The sequence below is a fragment of the Eutrema salsugineum genome, unplaced genomic scaffold, assembly GCF_000478725.1.
Source record: "Eutrema salsugineum unplaced genomic scaffold, Eutsalg1_0 scaffold_6, whole genome shotgun sequence".
Lineage (NCBI taxonomy): Eukaryota > Viridiplantae > Streptophyta > Magnoliopsida > Brassicales > Brassicaceae > Eutrema > Eutrema salsugineum.
The window spans coordinates 10,000,328-10,012,373 of NW_006256547.1; the positions used below are offsets into that span (position 1 = coordinate 10,000,328).

Sequence of the window (12,046 nt, forward strand, 5' to 3'; positions counted from 1 at the left end):
TTTTCGATCAGCTCCTGGATTTGGTCTTCACTAGTTTCTGTTGCATCCGGTGGAATGATGATCTTGATCTTTGCAAAAGCTTTCGGCTTCTCTTTTTCTTTCTCTTTTGGCCTGTTCCCTTTGCTTGGAGAATCGTCTAGGATAGTCGGGTAGTACCTTCTGCGATCTACATTGAGGAAAACAGCATGCCGGTTTGCGTGATCGATTACTGCTCCTACGGTAGCTAGGAATGGTCTCCCGAAAATAAGTGGCCTCTCCTTGTCTTTATCTATCTCCAGGACTTGGAAATCTGCTGGAACAATCTTGTCTCCCACTAGAACTTGTAGATCATGAATCGACCCTTCAGTATCTTTTTGAGATGAATCTCCAAAAATAACCTTAATCGTCGATGTCCTTAAGATTTTTATGCCCAATTTTTCGGCAAATGTCTTCGACATGATGTTGACATTGGCTCCGGAATCGCACAGGCAGTCTGTGAATTTGATTCCTGAAATGAAACATTGGAAAACAAAACGTCCCGGATCGTCGGCTTTTGTAAGCCTTTGAAACGGTGATCGTTCAGGTACCTTAAATGGTGGCTGCTTGGCATCGACATCCTTGTACAGTGGTACAAAGATTGGGGTTTCTTCTTTCTTTCCATCGGTTCTGGCCTCTTCTTCGGGCAATGTGGTTATGGCGTTGCAAAACCTCTTAGGATTATCTTCAACTCTTCCTGGAAGAACTCCACTTTGCCTCTTCATAGAGTCAGCTGTTTGGGCGACTTGCACGTCTAGCTTTTTGACGTGCGAAGATAAAGCTTCAAACTTCCCGTTCAGATCATTGTACATGCAGTCGACTTTCACGTTCACATCTTTAGATGCTTTTTCAATCGTCATAACGAGCTGTTGGATGGACTGTTCAAGTCTACCGATTTGTGAAGCTAGCGTTCGTCGTGACTCACTGCTGTTGTACAAATTGATTGTTAAAACCCATACCTTGGTAGTTATATGGCTGTCACGGTTGATATGGTCCTGTTCTTCCAAAGTTTCCACCTTGGAACTTGTTTTGGAAGGACTTTTGCTGTGGTGGGTAGTACTGATCTTGAAGATTCTCCACGTTTGGATTGCGGTAAGAGAGATTGTTGTAATTTGCATTCCGGAAGTTGTTGTTGAAGCCATTGTTGAAGCGATTTTGATATGGTACTAGCGCTCCTACATAGTTCACATCTTCTTCTTGAAAGGCTTGATTAATGTGATCAATATCACTAGGTCCTTCATCTTCTGCGCCATTGTTGGTATCACAAGCATGGATTGGGCGATTGTTGCTCTTCAGAAGCTGGCTCATCATGTTCTTCAACTCGGTTTTCTCCTTGTTGTCTGTTCCGGTTTGCTCGTCGATCGATCGTATTCAGGACAATCATTGCTATTGGCTTGAGCCAAATTTTCGATAAGGGCTCTTCCTTGGGCTATCATCTTTTGTCCAAAATCTCCATTGCTAGCTGTATCAAGTGAAAGTTTGTATTTTGGTTGCAAACCTCGGTAAAATGTGCTCAGCAAGCTTGATCCAGGAAATCCATGGTGAAGGCAATCACGTTCATACTCCTTAAAACGTTCCCAGGCTTCATAGAAAGATTCAGTCGGTCCTTGTTGAAAGCTTGAGATCTTTGTTCTCAACAAGTTCGACCTTGACTTAGTATAGAGGTGATTCAGGAAAGCAGTTTACATTCTTCCCAATTAGTAATCGATCCTGCAGGCAAAGATTTCAACCAACGGTGAGCTTTGTCTGCTAATGAAAAAGGGAACAACTTACACTTTAAATAGTTTGCTGGAACTTGGTTTGTTCTCATCATGCTGCAGATTTCTTTAAAGAGCTCGATATGGTCCATTGGGTGTTCAGAAGGAACTCCATGGAATTGGTTTTGCTTCACCAATGAGATGATTTGAGGCTTGACTTCAAACTAATTCCGGTTCGGAAATGGAACTTGAATTGCAGATCTGAAAATTTTGATTAGGTGCATCAAAATCAGCTATGCGATGATTCCTGGCTTATCTTCGGTGTTGATTTGCTGGCTGCACAGGGCCGTTAACGCGTCCATTTGGCTGCATCCCTTGGTGGTCACCATCGGCTGCATTGATGGGTGCATCAAGGTCTTCACGTTCTTCTCTCTCGTGGTTCTGGTGGTTTCTCGGAGGAACCTCATCCTCCTCTCCATCTTCTCGAGCATGATCACCTCCTCTGTGATCATTCTCTTCATTTTCTCCATGTTCGGACCCGGCTTGGTCCATATTTAAAGCTCGGTTAATAGGATCTCCAGGTTGGTCATCGTTGGCCATTCCTTGCGTTCGTCTAAGTCTTCGAAGTTCTCTTTCGTGTCTGTCTATCTCGTCTAGAATTGGAATGTTTTCTACAGGTCTGCGCCTGGTATTCATGCAATTCAGAGAAAAAAAACAAAAGAAGGGAAACATAATTCAGCAAAACTTTAAGAAAGAACTGGGGATCAGGTGTCTAGAACAGAAGTTAAAACAAGAAAAATAGCAAAAGGCAGCGAAACAAATCCCCGGCAACGGCACCAAAAACTTGATGTCGTGTCAACTGCGTGACGGAACAAGTTTTACCCTTAACAAAAACAATGAAAGCCGCAAGTGCACAGCTAATCAGTTATTTAGGGATCAAATCCACAGAGATTTGTGTGCCTGGTATTCTTCTACGGTTTCTAACATTATGTCTAGACTAGATTGGTTTTAAAGGTTGGTTGTTTATCACGAATTAAACTAAAACTGAAATAAAGCAAATAAATCTATCCTAGAAAGCAAGTAGAAAAATCGAATGGAAAGCAAGTAAAGCAAGTAAAATATCGAACTAAGGCAATTGAAATGCAGATCTAAATAAACAAGTAAAAATCGATTGGTTTGTAAACTATGGCTAAAAACGCTGAGATTTTGGGAACTCTAAGGGATCATAATCGGTTTTGACACTAGGGTAGATAGATTGGGATTGACGGATATCGATATATAGGGTTCTAGAGCTAGAGTACAGCGGTATGACTACGTCACTGTCGTGATCATAGCCAACTGTTTCTCGCAATCCTGACCAGTATGTTTCCACTCTGGCCCTGGAAGGGAGAGAACGCAAGAGCTGCACAAGACTCGTCAATACTCACGATCTCGCCGCAGGTAGGTTTCCACTCCTACGGAAAAATCGCCTGTTTCATTCTAGGGTTGATACTTAATGAAAACTTTCACAACACTAACTATCTAGATCAGATACTAGGTGATCAATCAAGCATACATGCAATAAGAACAAGTATAAACAGAGAACAAAGTTGAAATCCCAGATCTATAAACCTAGATGTCTTAATCGATTATGAGAGCCCCTTTCGGGAACCCTAAGCCCAACTTGGGATCTACTCAGACATGGCTGAGGTCGACATCATCATTGGTTTTAGTAAAATTAATCAAAAACAGTAAAGAAAAGAGATGAAGAAAGCTTCTCTATTGAAGAACTCGGACTTGAACGAATCTTCTACAAAAATCGCATAAAAACGGCTATAGAAAAAGGGTTTCTGTAAAGTATGAAGGGTTGTGTCTAAAAACGACATAAATGACAAGTATTTATAGTCTTCAATACTCCATGGTCTCTAGGGTTCCGGAATTGTGGCTGAGAATGACTTTGGGCTCAGAAATATGGGCTTTAGTTCTAAGTTTGACAGCCGCGGTCGGGAGTGATGTGACCGCGGGGAATAGGTGGTTAGCCGCGGTCGGGAGGCTTGTGACCGCGGGAAATGGGCTGTTGGCCGCGGTCGTGTGACTTGCTGGCCGTCTTCGAGTGGCTCCGGGGCTAATGGAATATCTTGAGATCCAACCGTTGGAATGTCTCCAAACCAAGTTCATTTGAAAGCTGGTTGATTCTTCTATAAGTTGTCCACTTTTGAGGGTGATCAGACGGTGAGAAGGTCTTCGTCTCTCCATGAGAGTTCTGACAGTCTGCATTTATCCAAAAGAGTCTTTTTGTTCCAATTTGTGCCTCTTTATCCCAAATTACCTGAAAAGTTTTTAAAATCCGAAAACATAGAAATCCTTTTAAAACCTTTGGAAATGGAGTAAAAACACCTGTAAAAGATATTAAAGTGATCCATAAAAATGGTCAAAATCCGGTGTTATCAGCGAACAGAAATGAGCAGCAAGCACAACACGTTCCTCAGCCTCCACCACCAGCTCAGAGACAACCTCCACCGGTCTTTGTTGGAAAAAACGACCGAGCTAATGCACATCAATATAGAGCCGGGATCCAAGCACCACCTGTGCAAAACAACAACTTCGAAGTTAAAGCTTCCCTGCTAAATATGGTGCAGAACTCCAAGTTTCACGTTTTACCCGGGGAGGATCCTCTAGAGCATCTATATCAATTTGATCGAGTTTGCGACCTAACTAAGATAAACGGTGTATCAGAAGATAGCTTCAAGCTACGCCTGTTCCCATTCAGTCTTGGTGATAAAGCACACCAATGAGAAAAGAATCTCCCAAGGGGCTCTATAAAAACGTGGGAACAATGCAAGCTCGCCTTCTTGTCCAAGTTTTTCTCCACATCTAGAACGGCTAAGCTGAGAAATCAGATCTCAAGCTTCACACAACACACCAATAAAAGCTTTAGTGAAGCTTGGGAGAGATTTCGAAGCTATACCAACCAATGTCCTCACCACGGCTTCTCAGAGGCTTCCATTCTGAGTACTTTATACCGAGGTGCACTTCCAAAGATAAGGAACCAACTTGATACAGATTCAAACGGGAACTTTCTTGGAAAGGAGATAAACGCAGAAATGGAACTTGTGGAGAATCTTGCAATGTCTAATGATACCTAACCGATCTGATGGGTCTAGTAAAGAGTTGCGCATGGAAAAAGACATTAGGGAGCTACAGAGCAAGCTTGATAAAGTTCTTGTGGCTACACAAAAGCTTGATAAAGTTCTTGTGGCTTCTATCCTCTCCTTGATAGTCTCAGCATCCTTGTTTGCTTGAGTCTCGATGGTTTTAACTTGAGCAGAAAGATCTTCAAGCTTTTTGTTAAAGTGAGTTGACATGTTGTCAATTTTCTCATGAAGGGCGGCTCTTGATGTGGCTTGAGCGGCGATTAAGTGCATGACCACCGTTTCTAGTCGACTCAATCAGTGACTGAGCTGGACGTTTTCATCTTGGTCAGGCAGACGACGAACAAGATGTCTAGGGTTTGCCATTGGAGGTACGTATGGCTCGTTCTGGAACGTTCTGTAGTCTTCAGTTCGAATTTCTTCGTAGAGATCGCGTAGGTACTGCTTCTCTCTGCGTCTGGTGGCTTGAGGAGTGTTGTAAAAACCTTCCACATAGTAGGGATTTTGATTTATAGGATCCATATCTTCTGAAATGGAAACAAAATAACCGAAAATGGAAATATGCAGAAAAAGGGGTTCTAGAGTCGATTTACCAACATTACTTAGGGTTTTGCGGAAAAGAAAACGCGTGCCGTCCCCGGAAACGGCGCCAAAAACTTGATGCGTATCGTGTGTGAGGGTGTCAAGTTTTACCCTAAATGAAATCAATAGCCGCAAGTGCACAGCTGATCGATTGTAGTACTTAGGGATCGAATCCACAGGGAAGGAGGATCTTTCCTGCAAAAGCCTTCGAAAGAAATATAAAGTAAGGAAGTCTAGAACCAGGCGAATTTTGTGAGGGTTTTGGTGGTGTGTTTAAAATGTAAAAACGAATCCTAAAGAGAAAATACAGTAATTAAAATGACCTAATAACTAAAATTAACGAAAACGAGTAAAAACGAGAAAAACGGCTAGACCTAATTGCTAAGTGAAAATCGATTGAAAGATTAAAGAAACTAGACTAAAGCTTGAATGAAAATCGGTGTACATCTATAAGAAAGAAAGCGCTGGGGTTCAGGGAAGTTTTCTCAGGGGTATGAACGATTCAAAACATTGCTAGAGAGTAAATTTGATAAGATCTTAGCTTAAAATTTTTGAACTGGAGCCACCGACGTATGAATACGCCACTGTCGTGATCATAGAAAACTATCTCTCTCAACCCTGACCAGTAGGTTTCCACTCTGGCCCTGGAAAAGAAGATGTGCATTATGTCTAAGACTCGTCAGCATTCACAAATCGCCCATAGGTAGGTTTCCACTCCTATGTTTGTTTTGCTCTCCCAAACTAGATCTGACACCGGATGAACACTTTTGTGTCACCAAGCATCTGGATCAGATCGTAGTTCATGACGCTACTCTCATGCAGTAAAAACGAATTCAGAAGAAAAAGTCCTAAGATTCGGCTCAATCACTACATGAAAGAGGGGCTTTTCCAACGAATTATTTACGACGATTTATAGTCGTCGTAAATTTACGACTACATTACGTCGTATTTACGACGTTCGAAAATTTCGTCGTAAATTCGACGTAAATAAGTACCCTCGTAAAATCGTCGTAATTTTACGACTATATTACGACGAATAAAGAACGAATTTTATTTCGTCGTAATGTTGTCGTAAAATTTACATCGATAATACGACGAATTGTCCTCTATCTTGTAATTGACGTAAATTTGATGTAAATATGCAATGGTAATATGTTGGTAACCAAACAAAAAATCTATATATACCCTTTCTTCTCTCATTATTCCATCAACCCAAAAAAACATATAAAGACACAAATTTTTTGAGTCTTTGAATGTTTAAGTAAAATTTTTAGTAGTTGAAATTTATATCAAATTTCAAAAACAAAAAGACAAATATTTGTTTTTGAAATGTCTATATACGATCTACGAAAGTGGATGTATACGCCCAAAAATGGTGATGGGTCGTTGACTGAAGACTTCAAAAACGGATTGGAAATATTCATGTACCAAGCCGGCCTTATGCAAACTGTAATTGAAAGCGTCAAAATGTATTGTCCTTGTGTGAAATGCAAAAATAGGAAACATATTCCTATTGACACTGTCTGGCAGCATTTATTGAATAGAAGGTTCATGCCCCAATACTTTATTTGGTATCAGCATGGAGAGGGATATGGTCAAAGTAGTGGTCAGATGGCTGCACGGAGTAGTAGTAATCATCAAGAACATGGGTATTTTGAAGCGTCAAATGATTATCAAAGTAGTCAAGTTCAGGGTGAAGATCATGATAGGATGCATGAAATGGTTACTGATGCATTTCATGAAACACATGCTGATACTGTTGAGGAGCCCAATGCAGATGCGAAACGCTTTTATGATATGTTAAACGCAGCAAAACAGCCTCTTTACGAGGGATGTAGGGAAGGTTTATCAAAATGATCATTGGCAGCTCAAAAGATGACAGTAAAAACTGATCACAATCTATCTGAAGTTTGCATGAACGATTGGGCAGATCTTATTCAAGAGTATTTGCCAGATGATAATTTGACTGCTGAAACGTATTATGAAATTCAGAAGCTGGTTTTTAGTCTTGGATTGCCTTCTGAGATGATTAATGTTTGTGTTGATAATTGTATGCTTTTTTGGAGAGATGATGAGAAGCTTGAAGAATGTCGTTTTTGCCAAAAGCCAAGATATAGACCGCAAATTGCTGGGCGTAAGAAGATTCCTTACCAACGAATGTGGTATCTTCCTATCACTGATAGGTTAAAAAGACTATATCAATCTGAACGGACAGCTGCGTCGATGAGATGGCATGCAGAACATTCACAAACAGATGGTAAAATGACTCACCCGTCTGACGGGAAATCTTGGAAACATTTTAACACCGTACATCCAGACTTTGCTAGGTCTAAGCGAAATGTTTATCTTGGTCTTTGCACTGATGGGTTTAGTCCATTTGGTATGTCTGGTAGGCAATATTCATTATGGCCTGTGATTCTTACGCCATATAACCTTCCTCAAGATATGTGCATGCAAAGAGAGTTTTTGTTTCTAAGTATATTAGTCCCTGGTCCAAATCACCCAAAGCGGGCCCTTGATGTGTTTTTGCAACCACTCATACATGAGTTAAAACAGTTGTGCCATGTTGGAGTACGAACATATGACTGTTCGAGTGGTAAAAATTTTACGATGTGAGCGGTGCTTATGTGGACAATAAGCAATTTCCCGGCATACGGAATGCTATCAGGTTCGACAACGCAAGAGAGGTTATCATGTCCTTATTGTCTTCATAGGACTGATGTATTTCAGCTTAAACATGGTAGGAAAACCTGTTGGTTTGATTGCCACCGTCGGTTTTTACCACCAAACCATCAATATAGAAGAAATAGGCGTTTGTTTATAAAGAACAAATTGGTTTGTCTCCCTCCACCAGTGTACCTAACTGGGGTAGAGCTTGAATCGCAAATAGATCATTGGGGTGGACTTGAAACGGTCCCCCGAGGAGGAAATTGGCACACTTCAGCGAATATGCCTGAAGGATATGGGGTTCATCATAATTGGCACAAGAAAAGTATATTTTGGGATCTGCCATACTGGAAAGTTCATTTGCTTAGACATAATCTTGATGTTATGCACATTGAGAAGAATTTTTTCGATAACATCATGCATACTGTTTTGAACGTCCAAGGAAGAACCAAAGACAGCGTTAAATCACGGATGGACTTGCCCGATATATGTAACAGAATTGAGTTGCATATGGTGAGTAATGGGAAAGCACCAGTTTCTGTATTTCGGTTGGGTGCTGAACAAAAAACAGCATTGTTTAATTTGGTATTATCAGCCGTGAAATTTCCTGACGGGTATGTATCTAATCTGGCTAAATCTGTGGATAAAGGACAAAAGTTTTCAGAGATGAAAAGTCATGTGTTTATGCAACGGTTACTTCCTTTTGAGTTTGCTGAACTCCTACCAGGGCATGTCCATGAGGCACTAGGAGGCATTGGAGCTTTCTTTCGTGATCTAAGTACAAGGACATTATCAGAAGATGTAGTTGCACAACTGTCTACAAATATTCCAATATTGTTGTGCAATTTAGAGAAAATATTCCCACCTGCTTTCTTTGATGTTATGAAACATTTACCTATACACCTCCCTCATGAAGCAGAGTTGGGAGGACCTGTTCAGTTTAGGTGGATGTATCCGTTTGAACGATTTATGAAGCATTTAAAGGGTAAGGCTGAAAACTTAGCAAAACTTGAAGGGTCTATCGTGGCGGGAAGTTTGACAGAAGAAACTTCTCATTTCACGTCTTATTATTTTGCTCTGAAGGTTCGTACACGCAAACGGGCTCCAAGACGTTACGACGATGGGGGTGTAGGACAAAGTTACGCAGTAGAAGGTGTGCCTGATATATTCTCACCAATTGGACGTCTAAGTGGGAAACTAAAAGAAACTTGTTGGTCAAACGAACAGGACTACCACAGCGCACATACATATATACTTCTGAATTGCGAGGAATTGACACCTTACGAGAGGTACATATAAATAAGCATGCATTATTATATTTTTATTGAATAGACGTCCTTGTCCTTAACAATGTTTTCAAATTTCAGCACTTTTGTCAGTCAAGTCCGAGAATGCATTGACGGTGTTTCAGAAGATGAAATTAACAAGCGGAAAGACCAACATTATGCATTCTGGTTAAAAGGTCAGGTCGAGCATGATGACATGACATATGCAGTATGGTTTCATGAGTTGCTCCATGGTCCTATTTCGAAGATAACTACTGCAGCTATGTATTTCACACGTGGCTATGTTTTTCATACTTATAGTCATGGCACTCAACGGGCAACTACAAACTATGGAGTTTGTGTACGAGGTGAAGTAGACTTTTATGGGATCATCAAATAGATAATTGAAGTGGAATACCCCGGATTAGTAAGAATGAAAACTGTTCTATTCAAATGTAATTGGTTTGATCCTACGGTGGGTCGTGGAGTGCGTATTAACAAATTCGGAGTGGTAGATGTAAACGCATCTCGGCGATACAATAAGTTCGAGCCTTTTATACTTGTATCTCAAGCAGAACAAGTCACCTTTGTTCCATATCCTCGAGTTCGGAGTTCGGGAATTTCATGGCTGGCGGTTGTCAATGTGGCTCCAAGGGGTATAATTGATGGTGTAGATCTTCCCCCAATGCAACAAGATGATTGTGTCGACATTACGGAACCTGAGGTTGAAGAACATGTTCTTTTAATTGATCCACGTAATCGACAAGTTGAAGATCTCCATGGGGACGAAACTGAAGAATGTGCTGACGAATTTCAAACAAGCAGTGATGATGAAGATGATGAGGACAACGAGGAAAATGTTGAAGACTAATTAAACACGATGACATTTATTTGCATGCTTTGAACGTTTAAATGTAACATTTGTCAAATTTGATAAATTTGTTTAAATTTAAATGTTTTAAAAATGAAAGACAATTATTGAAAAGAGAATTTGTATAAGTGTTGACTTGGACATATGTTGACTATTACGACGAATTTACGACGACAAATAATCGTCGTAAATTCGTCGTAACATGCAAACCCTAAACCCTATAGGGTTTAGCTTTCCCAACTTACAGAATGGTTTTTTGGTGCATTTTCCTGAGTAAACTGATGTATTATATAAGGTTTTGTAGTATAAGATTAATGAACTTGTAGATATGTGGTTTATGTTACGACGACTTTACGACGAATGGGAGTGATTCTTCGTAAATTCGTCATAATATACCGACAAGTTTACGACGAAATGTAACCCCTAAATCTTATAATCAATCTTTTCTGAGGTTCAGGGGGGATTTAGATGAAGAGATTGATATGGTTTACCATCTCATAAGGTAAAACACCTTTCTAAAAAAAAAAAAAAATTCAAATTTTGACATATATGTGTTTATCAAGTAATCTTAAGGTGTTATATACATTTAGGGAAGATGTAAGGATTCATCTTAGATCTTACCAAATTCTTCATTAAGTTATTTAAACATGCTAACAGTTATACAAAACACATATATGATGTATAGACATGCTTGTAGGTGCTTATGGTTGTTTAAACCCGTAATATTACGACGATTTTATGACGAAACAATCGTAAAGTCGTCGCAAAGCCCAGATACATCCACGTGTGTTTGTCTTATTCGCTTTGTTGTATGGTGGGACCTCTGCGACGAATTTACGACGAATGCGTCGTAAATTCGTCGTAACTTTACGTCGAATTTACGACGAATATAAATTATATATATATGGACGCACCCCTTCCTCATTTCGTCGCTCATTACTCTCCTTCCTCTCTCTGCTTCCTCCTCCCTTTGACGCAACCCTCTAGACCAACATCAGGTATTTTTTTTTTTAATTACTGAATATTAAATTAATTTTAAATAGTTTAGAAATTCAAACGGTTTAGGTCGGAATTAGTTTAGGCTCGGAATTAGTTTAGGCTCGGAATTTGTTAGATTTAGGATCGGAATTTGTTAGATTTAGGATCGTAATTAAAAATTACTATGTAATTTGGAAAATAAAATTTTACCGGTTTTGCAGACGATGACTCGACGGAGGACGCACTACATCAATTTCATGGACCGATGTCCCTTCATCTTCAAGAGCCTCCCAGGTTCCGAATACCGTTGCGGAGCAGTCTCCACCACCGCCTCCACCACCACCGCCGGCTGCTGAACCGGTACCCCACCCTCCTCAACCGTATTCCCAATTTACGGTTGAGGACTTACTAGCCCTACCCGGACGGGGGGCTTTACGACGTCTGTTTCCCGGAAAAGCGGAACCAGACTTTTATTGGTAAGTAAAATTTTTTTTTTATATAATTTTTTAATTAATGCTTTAATAAATATTAATGTAATATGTTTTTTTTTTTGGTTTCATAGGTTTGACTTGGATAATTGTGTCGGTCGGAGCGTTTCCGACACAATTAAGAGTCATTTCGTTGAGCCGCACTACAATTGGAGCAAGGTGTTGCAAGAGACGTTCGATACCTGGTACATGTGCTTCGCGGTAATGTTTTTTAAATCTTCTTTATATCCTTTCAAATTATTTTAAATTTAATCTTAGTTTTATATTGTTTATATAAATTTTTATTTTATTTTGCAGCAACGGTGGAACTGGGACATCGGGATCAACGAGACGGTCCGTGAAGCTTTCCGGC

General features: G+C 40.1%; 2 non-coding genes across 2 annotated transcripts; one reads left to right on the forward strand and one right to left on the reverse strand.

The window, feature by feature from the left end:
- The first annotated feature begins 1,548 nt into the window (after positions 1-1,548).
- Positions 1,549-1,653, forward strand: LOC112083720. The gene has a single exon (XR_002897855.1). It is a non-coding gene; the product is annotated as a small nucleolar RNA R71 (small nucleolar RNA).
- Positions 1,654-4,576: 2,923 nt separating this feature from the next.
- LOC112083810 lies at positions 4,577-4,683 on the reverse strand. Its single transcript, XR_002897938.1, has one exon. It is a non-coding gene; the product is annotated as a small nucleolar RNA R71 (small nucleolar RNA).
- Between the last annotated feature and the right edge of the window lie 7,363 nt (positions 4,684-12,046).